General features: G+C 41.6%; 1 pseudogene; it reads right to left on the bottom strand.

Annotated features, from left to right (window-relative positions):
* Positions 1-15,979, bottom strand: part of LOC113831089 — a 157,392-nt pseudogene that overhangs the window by 68,911 nt on the left and 72,502 nt on the right.

Raw genomic sequence — 15,979 nt, 5'->3', positions numbered from 1 at the left:
TGTTTGTCTTTTTGTGATTGGGTTACCTCGCTCAGAATACCACCAAAATTTCTAAGGCATAAATATTTATGTTAATAAGATCAACTTTTTTACCTTGGAGTTTACCTTTAAACAAATTGTGGGGAATGGAGAGGAAAAAATAGAATATTTACAGAAGATATCTCTGTACTCACTCAGGGACAAACCCGGTAACAGAAAAGCCTGGAGCCGTCTCTCATCTCAAAAGCAGTTCTCAAAGGCTTAGTTTTCTCAGTGCCCAGGATCCTTCTCCATCTTTGTTCTTGGGAGCCAAATAGTACTTTGGAATCAGAATATATTGCATGAAAAAAAAACTATTTTCAACAAAAAAGAATAAGTGATTCCAATTTTAAAAAATATACGTCTATGTCAGCAATTTTATACTCTGCAGCAAGGGCTACATCTGCAGACATACTGGGTGTCACCGTAGGAGACAGTTGGCACAGCTTTGGTGAAAAAAAAGTTCAGGCACCTCAGCTCAAAAGTTAGCGGGACTGGCTCCCTCGTCTCTGTGGTAACGACTTCCTCCTCTTCAACGATGTAACTTGTTTGTGATGACTTAATGATTCCATTTCCAACCTCCCCTTTTGCAGAAAACGTCACTCCATCCTTCGCACAGGATGTTACAACATCTCCAACATGGCTAAGGTGTTGGCATATCTGTGCGGATTCACAGATATGTGTCTGTGTTACACAGCCAGCTATACTCTTCTGGGACTACAAGGTGCTAGTTGCGTAAACCCATTAACTTCATTTCAAAGCCTATAACTTTTCTCTTGATTTGCTGCTTCAATTACTTCAAATACAAGATATCTGCAGTATCAGCCTTTACTGCAATGATGTCATTACCTGCGCATGTGGATGTAGTTCACACTTGTGGCCGGGTTGCCAATGCCGTGGTACGGCTGGACGCCTTTGGCGAGCAAGGTGAACGGCACCAAGGACATGTGCCGCGGACCATGCTCTGCATGCTCGCACTGCCAGAGCGGATGGCTCAGCAAGCCTCATGAGGTCCCGCAGAACGTCCAGCACCTTCTTCAGGATGGAGTCCTGGACCAGGCGAAGCTCAAACACGGTGGCAGAGTCAAAATGAAGAACTAGAAAAAATGACACGAGTGAGGCCTGGCCACTTAGGGCTCCTGGGTTGTGAAGCAAACTCAGTGCTGAGTACCCAGAGCTCACAGTAAGGAGCTTGTAGCAAACTATTCAACACGGCTGTGTTTCAGGTCTGAGCTCTTCCCCGTGCTGGGTGTGGTAGGCTTTTAACTAGATGGAACTTGTGGGAAATCCTGAGGTCACTGGGCACATGAGGCACTCTGGTGTGACCCTTTGATTTCATGTGGGGATTGTAAAGGAGCAGGCCTGGCCCTCTGCTCTCTGTCCCTGCATGAGCCTCTGTCATTGACATCCATGGATGAGGCAGTGAGCCACAGATACTGGGCCCTATCAATCGCTTGCACTTTGAATCTCTTGAACCATGGCCTGAATAAATCTTTTTTCTTCATAAGTACCTAGATTCAGGGAATTCATTGTAGTGGTGTAAAGCTTTCCACACCCAGTCATAGGGAATTTCCTTTCAGAGCAATGTGACGAGGCCATATAGGACAGAAGAGTAGTGGTGTCTACTGAGAAGCATGTAACCAACTGTTTGTGGAAACACAAGTAGTGACCAGCAATTTTCAATGTTGAAAGTCTGCCCAACCATGAAATGCTATCCTTGTGGGCATGACACTGTCATTGCTGGTATGAACCCATAGCTGTGATTGCCTGCACTGTGCCAGCACAGGACTGGGTCTGTTAACTGGCACAGTTAACAGGAGGAGGGGGGAGGGGGACAGGGCCCTATCCCTCACTGGAGAACTGTTGGCTCTCAATGCATGAGGAGTCATTGTCTTCTGTTGTGTACCCCACTGGGGAGACCATCAGGCTCCAGTGGATAGTTCCATACCCATGGTCAGGGAGATGATCCTGGCTAAACTTGGTGGGTTCCAGAACAAAACAAAAACACATGGACATGGAAAAGGGCCCTTTAGGGAGAAGGGGGGAATTGTGGGGGCAGGGAGGAAGATAAGGTGGAGTGAGAATAACCATGTACAAAACTGAACTTCTGGAATCCAGTTGTAGAGAGGGAGGAGTGACGAGCAAAGAGGTCAAGACCAGGATGGGGAAACCCACAGAAACAGTTGACCTGAACAAGGACTGCTCATGGACTTCAGACTGACAGCTTGGAAACCAGCATAGGACCGAACCAGGCCCTCTGAACGTGGGTGTCAGTTAGGAGGCCTGTGCAGTCTATGGGGCCTCTGGTAGTGGAACAGTATTTATCCCTAGTGTATGAATGGGCTTTGAGGGCCCATTCCCCATGGAGGGATACTCTCTCAGCCTAGATACATGGGGGAGGGTCTAGGCCCTGCCCCAAATGATGTGACAGACTTTGATGATCCCCCATGGAATGCCTTACCCTCCCTGGGGAGCAGAAAGGGGATGGGATGGGATGGGGGGGTCAGTGAGGGGCATGGGAGGATGGGAGGGAGAGGGAACTGCGATTGATATGTAAAATAAGATTGTTTCTAATTTTTTTTTTGAGACATATTAACCAGTTTATTATAGGCCTGGTAGAGTAGGGAAACTAAGAGAGAAGAGAAAGAGGGTAAATGGCTGACCGCCATGGCCGGTCGCCGTAGAGAGAGAGAGAGAAGAGAAGCAGAAGCAGAGAAGAGGAAAAGAGTAGAGAGGAAGAGAGAGAAATGTAAATCGGCAGGGATTAAAGGGGTCCTCTGCACCTGCCTGCAGACTTAGTTCCCATGGAACCCTGGGCTGACCAGTGTACTGCCTGTTCCACCAGGTAACAGGGGCAGGCCAGCATAATGCCTGAATATTTCAATCCCACCTTTACTTATTATTAAAAAAAAGGTGGGGTGTTGGACATGGCAGGTTAAGGAATAAGAGCTTCGAATTCTCAAGACTGCTTCCTGCTGACATAGGGGTATTGACCATCTTTGGGGGACCTGAGAAGGTTGGGGTGATGCCACATCCTGGGGTAGCTGGTTGTTTCATCGAAGTCCAGGCTGTATGGAACTTCCTGGTGCCTCTTAGACCTGGCAAGATGTTGGCAGAGCAGAGGACAAGGTTAAGTTTAGAAAAAAATTTTTTTCTTAGGTCCTGTCACTTGAGGGGAAGATTGTAAGATGAGGGAGGGGTTCCTGAGGAGTCCCAACATGAGGGAAGGGAGTCCTGGGACCAGGGAAAGATTGAATAACTGGAGTGAATCTGACCTGTTTGTTTGGATCCAATTCAGCTCTCTGGAACTTACAAGAATCCTTAGTTTGTGGAAATATAAGTATTAGACACATTAGCAGCATATTTTGTTAGAAGCAACTTGGCTGAAAGTATTAACAGTTTAAAATTGACAGATATTTTTTTAGGACAATAAAAAGCATCTTAGTCTTGACCTTGTAGTTATGATCGTATAGTGGTATTGTAGAACTTTACTATGAACAGTAGCACAAGAAATAGAGAAATCAGGAACATATTTCATTCTTTTTAATGTCTCAACTCACTTTATCATCACTTAAGCTTTTTTATACTCAGACCTTCATAACTTTAATTCATACACCTTACATTACCATCTTAGACCTTCCATTTTCAGGCCTTCATATCTTCCATTCTCAGACCTTCATAAGTTGCATTTATCCACCATGTTAGACCTTTCCATCCTCAGACCTTCGTAGATTGTTTCTTGTGGGGGACCGAATATCGGGTCCCAGGTTCTGGCCACCATAACAGCGGTGGCGCCAGGAAACTCTGGCCCACTATTGTATTGTTAATGTCAGCAGGGCTACTTTTGTTTATCTGGCCTGAGGGTAATATGCCTCTTATTTGCATCTGTGTGTACCTAAGCATCTGAATAGGCCCTCACCTGGGCTGAGGAGCAGGAAGTATGTGAGGAGGACAGAAGGTTAGGAGCTAGGAGCCAAGCGGCAAGAGCAGGAAGGAGAGGGAACAAAGAGAGAAATGGTTGCCTCATGGTATTAGCAGGATGGTTAAGAGACACCAGAAAAGATGGTTAATAAAGGAATGGCTTTAGTTCCACAACATGGAACTGAGAGTTCTCTGAAGATGACAAGATGCCTGTGTTTGGTCTTTATCGCCGTTGGGTTACTCGAAGTTTCCAGGTCCACACACCCCCACTCAGGTAGAACTTCATGACTGTCGTGGTCTAAGGCTGAGACATGCTGGGCCACGACAGTTTCTAATTAAAAAAAAATTAATTAATAAAATATATGTGGCTGGGTACGATGATGCATGCCTTTAATCCCAGCACTTGAGAGGCAGAGGCAGGCTTATTTCTGTGAGTTCAAGCTACAGAGTGAGCTCCAGAACAGCCACAACTGCAGAGTGGCACCCTGTCTCAAAAACAAAAGCAATAAAAATATACACAAATAAAAAACCTTCCCTACAGTATGGCATGTTTTCTGTATGTGATCTTTCACTTTCACTTTTCAATAGCTTTCAAGTATTCAGTTTGGGCTCAATATTTAAGCAACTCATTAAAAGTCCTGCAAACAAGTGCTGGGCATAGAGTCATTATTAGGTAGTGCTTTGTGTTACTGTAAAGAAATATCCAAAGCAGGCTAGCTTTATAAAGAAAAGAGGCTTATTTAGCTCATGTTTCTGTAGATGCTAGGGCATGGTGCTGAATCAGTTCAGCTTTGGTGCAGGGCACATGCACACACACACACACAGACACACACACACAGACACACACACACACACACACAGACACAGTCACATACACACACACACACACACACACACACACACACACACTTCTGTTTGCTTGAGATAAGGTCTGGTTCTCTAGCCCAGGAGAGCCCCAAATAACCTCAGATTTGTGATCCTTCTGCTTTTACCTCCCAGGTTTTGACTTGGAAAAACATTTCCCCACCTAGCACATTACAGATGAATACTGGATAGACACCTTATGAATGGAATCCAAGTTCTTTTCATCAGACCACAAATCTACATACTACTCAGATCGATGTCTAATTACAGCAGCTGGCTGTTGCCATTACAGAGTCAATAACAAAGTTAGTGGCCCTTATGGAACACTTCAATATAATTGACATCTGTTTTAGAAGCTTGTGGGATAAACTTCCCCTACTCTCCTGTTTATGTTTGTGTTGAAAATAATCAGGGAGATCCTGAAAATAAGCCACCTGTTCATGACAAGAAAGGCTTCAAGTGGTCTCTGTGGACATGGAGCTCATTTGAGCATGGCAAGTGATGAATGCAGACTATTATACAATTTCTGGGCAGATAAAAAGTTTTGGGGTGCACTTTCTTCTCCCCTCCAATACCTGTTGATTGACGTTCATGCCTTGTGTTTATTAATACACAGAACGAGGGGGTAGGAATACACATGTTGCTGACTTGGGATTCACAATGAGGCTGGACATCAGGTCAAGAGCCAACTAAGATTTATTTCCCTTTGCAAACTTAATGTGCAATTACTCTTGTGTTGTGCCGGAGGCAAAGGTCATCCTTGGAAAGTTATTTTTGCCTTAAAAACTCTGAGTTCAAGGAGGCACGAAGCCACAAGTGTCCAAGAAAGGGATTGCCTGCGAAGAGAAGACAAAGTTGGTGAGTGAAGTCACTGGGATGATGTTAGATGTGAGTGACATAAAGGCAGATTGATGGGGCAGGGTGCAAAGACATGTCTGTTTGTGTAGGAGTTCTTTGGGTGTGAGTGTACAGCAAACTGTAGCAGGAAATACTACTTTCTGATGTATTCTTTCCCCTCCTTTGGGTTTCTTATGCTATTTTCGATATTCAGTTTCAAGTGTTTACATAGTACCCCACAGGATCAGTGCACTGGAGGTCTTGCCCCCTTCCTTTTGTTTTTATGTCTGTGCTCTGGATTTCTTCTGAAGTGCGTGACTCATAGTGGGCACTGACTTGGTAATTCTTTTTTTTTTAAATATTTATTTATTATGTGTACAATGTTCTGCCTCCATGTATTCCTGCAGGCCAGAAGAGGGCACTGGATCTCATTATAGATGGTTGTGAGCTACCATGTGGTTGCTGGGAATTGAACTCAGGACCTCTGGAAGAGCAACCAGTACTCTTAACCTCTGAGCCATCTCTCCAGCCCCCTTGACTTGGTAATTCTTAGAACATATATTACAGGTCTCCCTCTCAGGGGCATCATGAGTACAGGCCAAGCTGCTGTGTGGCCCTTGTGGTACGAAACAGTTCTAAGTAATATGTTTTTCCTTCTTTTATGCACCTTTCTTTCTCCATTGAAGTGTTTTCTCATTTCATGTCTTCGTTTCTCCTAGTTTTAAGTCTTAATCCGTTACTCCTTCATGACACCTTCTTTCTCAGTTTAAAATTGTAATTGTATATTTGCCTCAGATGAGTTGAAGAGCAGTGATTCTTTTTAAAGAGTGACTGGAGAAAGGGCAGGGGGAAAGGAAAAAAGGGAGGGAGGGAGGGACTATAAGAGACAGCATTTTAAACTGGCCATGGTGGCACACACCTCCAACATTAGTGAGATGAGACAAGGAGAACAAGGGTTCAAGGCCAACATCAGCTACATAGTTGTTTGAGGTCAGCCACGATTATATAAGATAGTATTTTTAATAACAACAACCATAACAATAATAATAATAACAACACCTCAAAGCAAATACAGAAAGGGAGAGTTTTAAAAATTAATCTTGTTGACATTTTCATGTTTGGTCATGTATTTGTTTTGGTATTACTTAATAAAATACACATGATAAAATAAAACAAACATTCTAGAAATTTGGTAAAATCTATAAATAAGATACTATTTAGTATTATATTACTGTCCATTTCTGTTTGTTTATTTTCCCTTATTTCATTTGTTTTGTAATTCTGGGGCTCAGATTCAGGTATAATGGGCAAGTATTGTACCATGAGGTATCCTTGGTTCTGTTTGAAAATTTGTTGTGTATTCAGTGAGCCAGACATTGACTTATGAGTGTTTGAAATGTATATTTTATCTTATATTAGAAACAGAGTTGTGCTCTGTAGCCCAGGCTGGTCTTGAACCTACCTCTCTCTCCCAAGTACTAAAATTGCAGGCTTGTACCACCATACCCAACTCTGAAGTGAATTAGACTTACTTTTACTTATTTATGTTTTTAGAATTACCTATTTTATTTATAAGTTATGTTTTGCTTGAATGTGTGTCTGTTCACCATGTGCATGCCTGGTGCCTTTGAGGGGCATTAGAACGGGGCATTGATCCATTCCCTGGGATTGGAATTAGGGATGTTTTGAATGCTGGAAATTGAACCTGGGTCCTCTGCAATAACAAGTACTTTTAACTGTCGAGCTATCTCTCCAGCCCGGAGACTTCATTTTTATCTTGAGACAATTGTAAATTAGCATTGTGTTGTAAGAGATGAAACAGGCATTATTTCTTTCTAGAAAAGATTTTATTTTTAATTTACATGCATCTGTGTGGGTTTGTGCTCCTGGGTGCAGTGCCTGAGGAGGCCAGAAGAGAGCGTCAGATTTTTTTGTGGACCTAAAGTTGTAAGCATTGTGAGATGTCTTATGTGGGCTCTGGGAACAGAACTCTGGTCCTCTGGAAGAGCAGTTCAAAATCTTAATTCTGAGCCATCTCCCCAGCGCTGTCCATGCACTCTTCATCCAGTTTCTCCAAATGGAAACATTTTGCAAAACTCTAGTAAAATGTCTCAACCAAAACACTGACATTTATAGATTCAAGGTACTCCATTTCCACCATTACAAGCAAGGCTCCTTCCTCTTTTGATTTTTACAGGCAGACTTACTGCCTTTCACTTCCACCCCTCCCCAATTCCTGCAACCACTAATCTGCTCTATATTTCTGTAATGTTATATTTCCAAAACTGTCCCATAAACGTAATTACTCAGCACGTATGTAATATTTTGGAATTGGGCTTCCTATTGACGATAATTTTTAAAAGAGTCATCCAGGGTTGTGTCCACAGACTGTTCCCTTTGATTTCTGACTGGTGTGCCGAGCTGTGTCTGCACTGTGGTTATGTGATCATTCTCCATATTAGGATATTTATTTTTCCTACTTTTCTTTTCTTTTTTTTTTAATCATAAACTGCTATAAGCAGTAGTATTTTTTTGTTTTTTGTTTTTTTTTTTTTGGTTTTATTTCTCTGTGATGTAAATAGCTTTGTGCGTAGTTCCTGGGTCACTTTGGTGTTTCATGGTAAGTTGTCTCAGAAGCCAGCAAGATGTCTTTCAGGGTGTGTCCATTCATACTGCCTCCAGCATGGAGGAATGACGGAGGCGTTATGCGTCTAGCATTTCATGGTGATGGTATCTCTATGGTAGCCATTTGTTTCCTTATTTCTTTTATTTTTTTTTTTGAGGGGGGCAGTGATCTTGTTGCATAATTTTGTCTTGTCTGGAACTTGCTAGGCTAGCCTCAAACTTCCAGCAATCCTCTTTGGATCTACCTCCTAGATAATGAGATACAGGCATGCACTACCAGACCTGCTTAGCAACAGCCCCTCCCAGTGTGTAAGTGTGTGTGTGTGTGTGTGTGTGTGTGTGTGTGTGTGTGTGTGTGTGGTGTGCATTTTTGTATGTGGGTGCCCACACACCTGCTGTCATGCATGTGGAAACTAGATGCCTTCTTCTCTGGCTCTCCACCTTGACACAGGGCTCTTTGAACCCAGAGATGAACAATTGACTGCCTGGTTGCTCAGCATGCTTTGGGTGTCTGTCTCAGCTCCCCACCTCTGCTCACAAATATAGATGCATGTTGCCCTGCTTGGTTTTTACATGAACGCTGAAGATTTGAACTGAGAGCCTCATACTTGTTTGGCAGGCACTTTTCCAACCAAGCCATCTCCTCAGCCACGAATATTTCATCTTTTGGAGGAAGAAAAGTGGTTCTGTATTTTTAATTTAAATATCCACATGTCTATTGATAATGTATAGATTTACACTGTTTTTTTTTTTATTAAAATTGTACTTATTTGTTTACTGTGGGAGGTATGCATGTGTGTAGGGGGGAGGTTACGGTTAGGGTGGATGTCAGAAGACAACTTTCAGGAGGCAGCTCTCTCCATCCACTCTGTGGGTCTTGAACTCATGTCGTCAGGTTTGGCAGCAAGTGCCCTTAACCTGCTGAGCCATCTCGATGGCCCACCATTGGATTGTATACTCGCCATGTATCTTGAACCCTTGGTAAAGTCAGTTATCAATTCTAGGAATTTTATCCTAGACTTTCTGTGTGGAAATTGCATTACCGAGCAAGATGAATGCTGGTGCTTTTTTTTTTGGTTTGTTACTTGTTTCTCTTTATGACTGTAGTTCAGGGACTTAGAACTCCAGTGCTAGGATGAGTCAGGGTTGTGGCCACAGGTTTTCTCATCTTGTCCCAATCTTAACATGAAAAGATTTAGTTTTTCATATTGACTGTAATACTTGGCTGTGGATAGTGTGTGTAGCACCACATCTGGCTGTGTTTGACTTGTGATCATGCTCATGGTTCTGATTTATTATTATTTTTGCCACATATTGGTGGGAAATAGGGAAAACTGGTATATGTTTGTGTCATCTTTTTAGAAATGGAAATCCCCTAAGATGCATTTATTTATTTATTTATTTATTTATTTATTTATTTATTTATTTATGACAACTTCTAGATGCCAGGAAACAGTTTGAAACATTAGAAATTTGCCCATTTTATTCCCTACTCTCTTTTACACAAGAGCAAGAAATTTTCAGTATAACTTACAATGTTTTTACCATAGTATTTCAGGTTGTCTTTGAATTCTTTAATATAACCCTCATTAATTATTAGTTGATTCTGTGAGGGAGGATGGCATTATAAGTAATAACATGGATTTTTGCCTGCTAGGTAATGCTTAAGAGTATTTTGCATCTAAACATTATTGAAGTTGCTCACAAGGGACAGATAATTTAATATTGACACAACCTTAAATAAATTGAAAAGGCATAAATCAGAGTAATGAGATTCTAAAAGCTGTTAATATTAATGGAGAAACCTTTGGGGGAAGTATGGAATAAAAATCAAAGAAGCTAGGAACCCTAGATGAAAATGATGAGACCAGCTAATGATTAAAAAATTAGTTTTTTTCAACTTCCTAAGGCCAGACTATTCTATGTTCTTAGAAACAGGGCATGTCTTTACAATTATTATTTGAAAAAAAAATGGAATGGAGAATTCTTGGGAGAAAATGTCAAAATTCGTGGAGAATAAAGTGTAGTTCTTCTGGTTTTACATATAAAGAATCAGGGCACCTCGAAACTTAATTTTTGAAACAAGAACTTGAGCTTCCCCTCAAAATAACAAGGCTATAAATAATTAATAGTAAGAAGCATATGGATGTCATGAATGCACACACATGTGCATATGTGAGTGTGCATGTGAAGATACTCATGTGTAATACTGCTGTAATTGAGAATTTTTACTATTTATTATTCTCGAATTTTAAATATGTAGTGAAAGGACATAATTTGAATGTAACGGGAGTTGGGTCTTGAAGATTCAAAAGAAGGAAATGAGAAAGCTAGAAAGATACAAACTGGACACACAAGAACAAATGATTCAGGGAGATATGGACAAAGGAAGCTGAAGCAGGGTGTGGGGACATCTTCTCTGGAGATTTGAAACTATGTTAGAGTTGTTGGGTGCAGAACTTGGTTTTCTGGGTGCTGTAAAAAGAAATAGAACATTTTTCGTTAAGTTCTTATGCTCTCAATGTTTTCAAAGTGCTGAGAATATAACTCCGTGGTAGGACTCTTGCCTGACATGCATAGTCCTGGATCCAGTCACACACACACACACACACACACACACACACACACACACACACACACACACACACACACACACACACACTTGTGAAGAGAAAATAAATTCAATTAAACTAGTGGGGATTTTAAAAAGTAATCATTTTACTTCATGGTAAAATGGCATAAAATTAGACACATCTTAGCCATCCTGACAGGTGTAAGATGGTATCTCAGAGTTGTTTTGATTTGCATTTCCCTAATGATTAAGGATGTTGGGCAATTCCTCAATGCCTTTTGGCCATTTGAGACTCTCCTGTTGTGAATTCTCTGCGTAGCTCTGTACTCCATTTTTAAATTGGAGTATTTGGTGTTTCGATGTCTAATTTCTTGAGTTCCTTATGTATTTTGGACATCAGGTCTCTGACAAATGTGGGGTTGGTGAAGATCTTTTCCCATTCTGTAAGCTGCTGTTTTGTCTTACTGACCATGTCATTTGTTTTACAGAAGCTTTTCAGTTTCAAGAGGTCCCATTTATTAATTGTTGCTCTCAGTGTCTGTGCTACTGGTGTTATATTTAGGAAGTGGTCTCCTGTGCCAATGCATTCAGGGCTACTTCCCACTTTCCTTTCTATCAGGTTCAATGTAACTGGATTTATGCTGAGGTTTTTGATTCACTTGGACTTGAGTTTTGTGCATAGCGATAGATATGGATGTATTTGCAATCTCCTACATGTTGACATCCAGTTATGCCAACACCATTTGTTGAAGATGCTTTCCTTTTGCCATTGTACCATTTTGGCTTCTTTGTCTAAAGTCAGGTGTTCATAGGTGTGTGGATTAATATCAGGGATTAGATTCCATTGCTCCATGTGTGTATTTTTGTGCCAATACAAAGCTGTTTTTGTTACTATAGCTCTATAGCAGAGTTAGAAGTCAGAGATGGTGATGCCGCCAGAAATTCCTTTATTGTATAGGATTGTTTTAGTTATTCTGTTTTTTTTTCCATATGAAATTGAGCATTTCTTTCAAGGTCTGTGAAGAATTGGGTTGGGATTTTGATAGGGATTGCATTGACTCTGTAGAATGCTTTTGGTAAGATTGCCATTTTTATTATGTTTATCCTACTTATCCAAGAGCATGGGGGATCTTTTCATTTTCTGATATCTTCTTCAATTTCTTTCTTTAGAGACTTAAAGTTCTTGTCATACAGGTTTTTCACTTGTTTGATTAGAGTTACCCCAAGATATTTTATATTTGTGGCTATTGTAAAGGGTGATGTTTCTCTGATTTCTTTATTGTCCCATTTATCATTTGTATAAAGGAGGGCTACAGACTTTTTTGAGTTAAGCTTGTATCCCACCACGCTACAGTTTATAAGCTGTAGGAGTACCCAGGTAGAGTTTTTAGGGTCACTTATGTATATCTTATGCTGCAGTGGAGTAAGGGAAACACTCCTCCAGTGCTGGTGGGAGTCCAAACTTGTATAGCCACTGTGGGAATCAGTATGGCAGTTCCTCAGAAAATTGGGAATCAATCTGCCTCAAAACCCAGTGATACTACTCTTGGGCATATGCCCAAAGGATGCTCAATCATACCACAAGGACATTTGCTCAATAATGTTTATAGGAACATTATTCATAATAGCTAGACATGGAAACAACCCAGACCCAGAAAGACGAACACAGTATTACTCGCTCATAAGTGGATACTAGATGTAAAACAAAGGATAACCAGACGACAATCCACAGCTCCAAAGAAGCTAGGTAACACAGAATACCCTAAGAGGGATGCATGGATTGCCCTGGGAAGGTGAATTAATGAGATCTTCTAGGTAAACTGGGGGTAAAGGAGGGGTGACAAAGGGGAGGGCATGGGGGATGAGAACATGAGGGAATGGGATGGTGGAGTTGGGGAGGGACAGAGTGGGAGAACAATGAAAGAGGTATCTTAATAGAGAGAGCCATTATGAGGTTAGGCAGAAATCTGGTGCTAGGGAAATCCCCAGGAATCCACAAGGATGACCCCAGCTAAGACTCTTAGCAACAGTGGAGAGGGTGCCTGAACTGGCCTTCCTCTGTAATCAGTTGGTGAATATCCCAGTTGTCATCATAGAGCCTTCACCCAGTATTTGATGGAACCAGATGCAGAGATCCACAACCAAGCACCAGGCTGAGCTCTGGGAATCCAGTTGAAGAGAGGGAAGAGGGAATATATGAACAAGGGAGATCACGAAGGGGAAATCTACAGAGACAGCTGAACCAAGCTTGTGAGAACTCATGAACTCAAGACTGACAGCGGCGGAGCCTTCATGGGACTGAACTAGGCCCTCTGTATGTGAGAGACAGCTGTGTAGCTTGGTCTATCTGAGGGGCCCCTGACAGTAGGACCAGGATCTAGCCCTGGTGCATGAGTCAGCTTGTTGGAGCCCATTCCCTATGATGAGATGCAGTGCTCAGCCTTAATGCAGGGGGAAGGATCTTGGTCTTGCCTCAACTTAGTGTGCCAGGCTTTGTTGACTCCCCATGGGAGTCCTTACCCTTTGGAAGGAGTGAAAGGGAGTGGGCTGAGAGAAGGTGGTGGGGGGCGGGAGAACTGTGATTGGAATATAAAATGAAGTTAAAATAAATAAATAAATAAACACTTAAAAATAGACACATCAAGCACTAAAATAAAATATAGGATCCAGTAACACATTCACATGACCACAGCTAGCTAATCTTTCAAAAAAGTATCAAAGACACATAGCAGAGAAATGACACTTAATGAAAACATGACTGTGTTTCATCTTGTGGATCAGAATTTAAATCCAATCAGGAAGTAGTTGGTTACTGCCATTATGTTCATGCTGTTGTTGCACCAGTTGGAATGTCTTGTCAAGTCCTTCACTATTGCTGCTCACAGAATTCTCACCTGCTTACAATGGATGATTACTTTTCTCCTATGGTAGCACATATATCACCTTTCAGCACTATGAAAGCTAGCCAGTATGGATGAAGCTTCCAGGACAGTGTCTTGGCTTCTCCATGTTCTATAATTAGAGTGTGAAGTCTTCAGCAATAGCGTCTTGGTGTCAACTTCTGAAGAAAAACCCTTAACTGGAATCATTATTGAACTAAGAACGTATGGCTAGATAGTTTATAGGTTCCAGAAGAGAACCTACTACTATCACTCTGCTAAATGGACATAGTTAGGTTGTTATTTTATTTTTTCAAGACAGGGTTGTAACAATAAGTCTTTCTGCCAAACCGCCCAAGCCCCACCATCACATGGGCGCCTGAAATAGCACACAGAGTCTTATATTAATTATAATACTGCTGGTCAATGACTAGAATTTTTTATCTGCTATCTCTGTCTTAAGTATCAACCATAATTATTAATCTATATATTTTATAAAGACTTATTTGATTGAGGACACCAGCGGCATGCTTCCTCTCTTTTCAGGCTCACATGGTGCCTCCCAGGGAAGAGAGGAGGAGGAGGAAGAGAGTGATTTCCTGCTTGTCCCTGCTTATATTCTGAGTCTGCCTGCTATGCCACTTGCTGCCTGAATCACAAAACTTTTCTTTACTACATTTCCCAGAATCCTCCTTGACTCTTAGTCCCACCTATGTTGGGAGCCTGATGGGTGACCTAAAGTGTCCTTGGTGTTATCTATCCTGCCTCGAGATTAGGCATTCACTTCCCTCCTTACACCTAGGCCTGTATGCAAGAATGTAAACTATCTGCCCATTGCTGGGGACTTGGGGGAAAGAACCTTGACCTGAGTAAACTCCCACTGTGGCTGCTGTTGGTATATAAGTCTACTCCCCTATTCAACCCTCAGATTCCCTCGCCTGAACCCGTGAAATGTTGTAGCGCTGGCCATTACTACACACCTAACTTGCTTCCCTATTGGCCAACAATTCTTTATTTATCAAACAATAAGACAAACATATTCACAGAAGGACCTCCCCTATCACAGGGTTTTTCTGTGTAGCCCTGTCTATGCTGGAATTTGCTCTGTAGATCAGGCTGGCCTTGAACCCAGAGATTTTCCTGTCTCTGCCTTCTGAGTACTGGCTTTAAGGGCATGTGCTGAATGGACATCTAGCTGGACATAGTATTACACAGTCTTCTAATGCCTTATAATTATATCTGTAAATGAACACATCTCTCAGCTTTCATCTGAGACGCTTCCAGTTTCAGGAGATGGTGATGAACACAGAGACACACAATAGGCTAAGGTACAGAGAGTAAGAGACTGCAGAATCCTCAGCTCCAAATGGAGTATGTACTGTATCCCCACCTCCCAAGGCTCAGATTTCATTGCAGAAGAGGGACAGAAAGAGTGTAAGAGCAAGAAGCAGTTGATAACTACAAGGAAGCAATGTCTTCTGGGTACAGCAGGGAAGCTACCAATATGAACTCAGAGTAGTTGTAACAGTACACAAAGACCTGTGTAAGTCAAGGAAACATGGAGATGGGAGTTTGGCTTAGCATCCTACTTCGAGTCATGGAGCTATTGAGAGATGTTAACAGCTGGGAGAGGGAGAAACAATTCTCTGTAAGAGTGTAGCCACTATATGTTGACCACAATCCAGTGATCTAGGCAACCAAGAATATTTAGCAGCATTATTGATGTTTATGGGTTTACACAAACAAACAAAATGTTGGATGAGTTGGGAAGGGGGGAAGAGTTGGGGAGGGGAAGTTATTATAATAAAAAGACATCGTATAAGACATTCAACGAACTAATACATTTTTTATTTAAAAAAGGGCAGGATGTTGGAGGGAGTGGGAAGATTGGGAGTAGATCTGGGAGGAGTTCCAGGGATGAGAGAAGGTGAAGATGATCAGTATACATTGTATAAATGTATGGAATTCTTAAAGAATTAACAAATATATAATAATAAAAAGTTGTGCTGGGTAAACTAGATTTCCCCATGTAAAAGACTATGAAAAAAATGTGAACACTACCTTTACCCTATATGAAACCAATTCAAAATGATCAAAGGCATCAGTGTAAGACCAGAAACTGAAAATACCCTGGGGAAATGCAGGAGAAGCACTTCAAGATCTAGGTCTAGGCAATGACCTTCTGAAAAGAACACCAGTGGCTCAGGCGATGTCAGCAAGCTTTGACAAACGGGATCACATGAAATTAAAAAGTTTGTGCAGA

This window comes from Cricetulus griseus, chromosome 5, assembly GCF_003668045.3.
Source record: "Cricetulus griseus strain 17A/GY chromosome 5, alternate assembly CriGri-PICRH-1.0, whole genome shotgun sequence".
In the NCBI taxonomy this organism is placed as follows: domain Eukaryota; kingdom Metazoa; phylum Chordata; class Mammalia; order Rodentia; family Cricetidae; genus Cricetulus; species Cricetulus griseus.
Note: the sequence above shows the minus strand (reverse complement) of the source record. Positions and strands in the feature narration are given on the sequence as shown.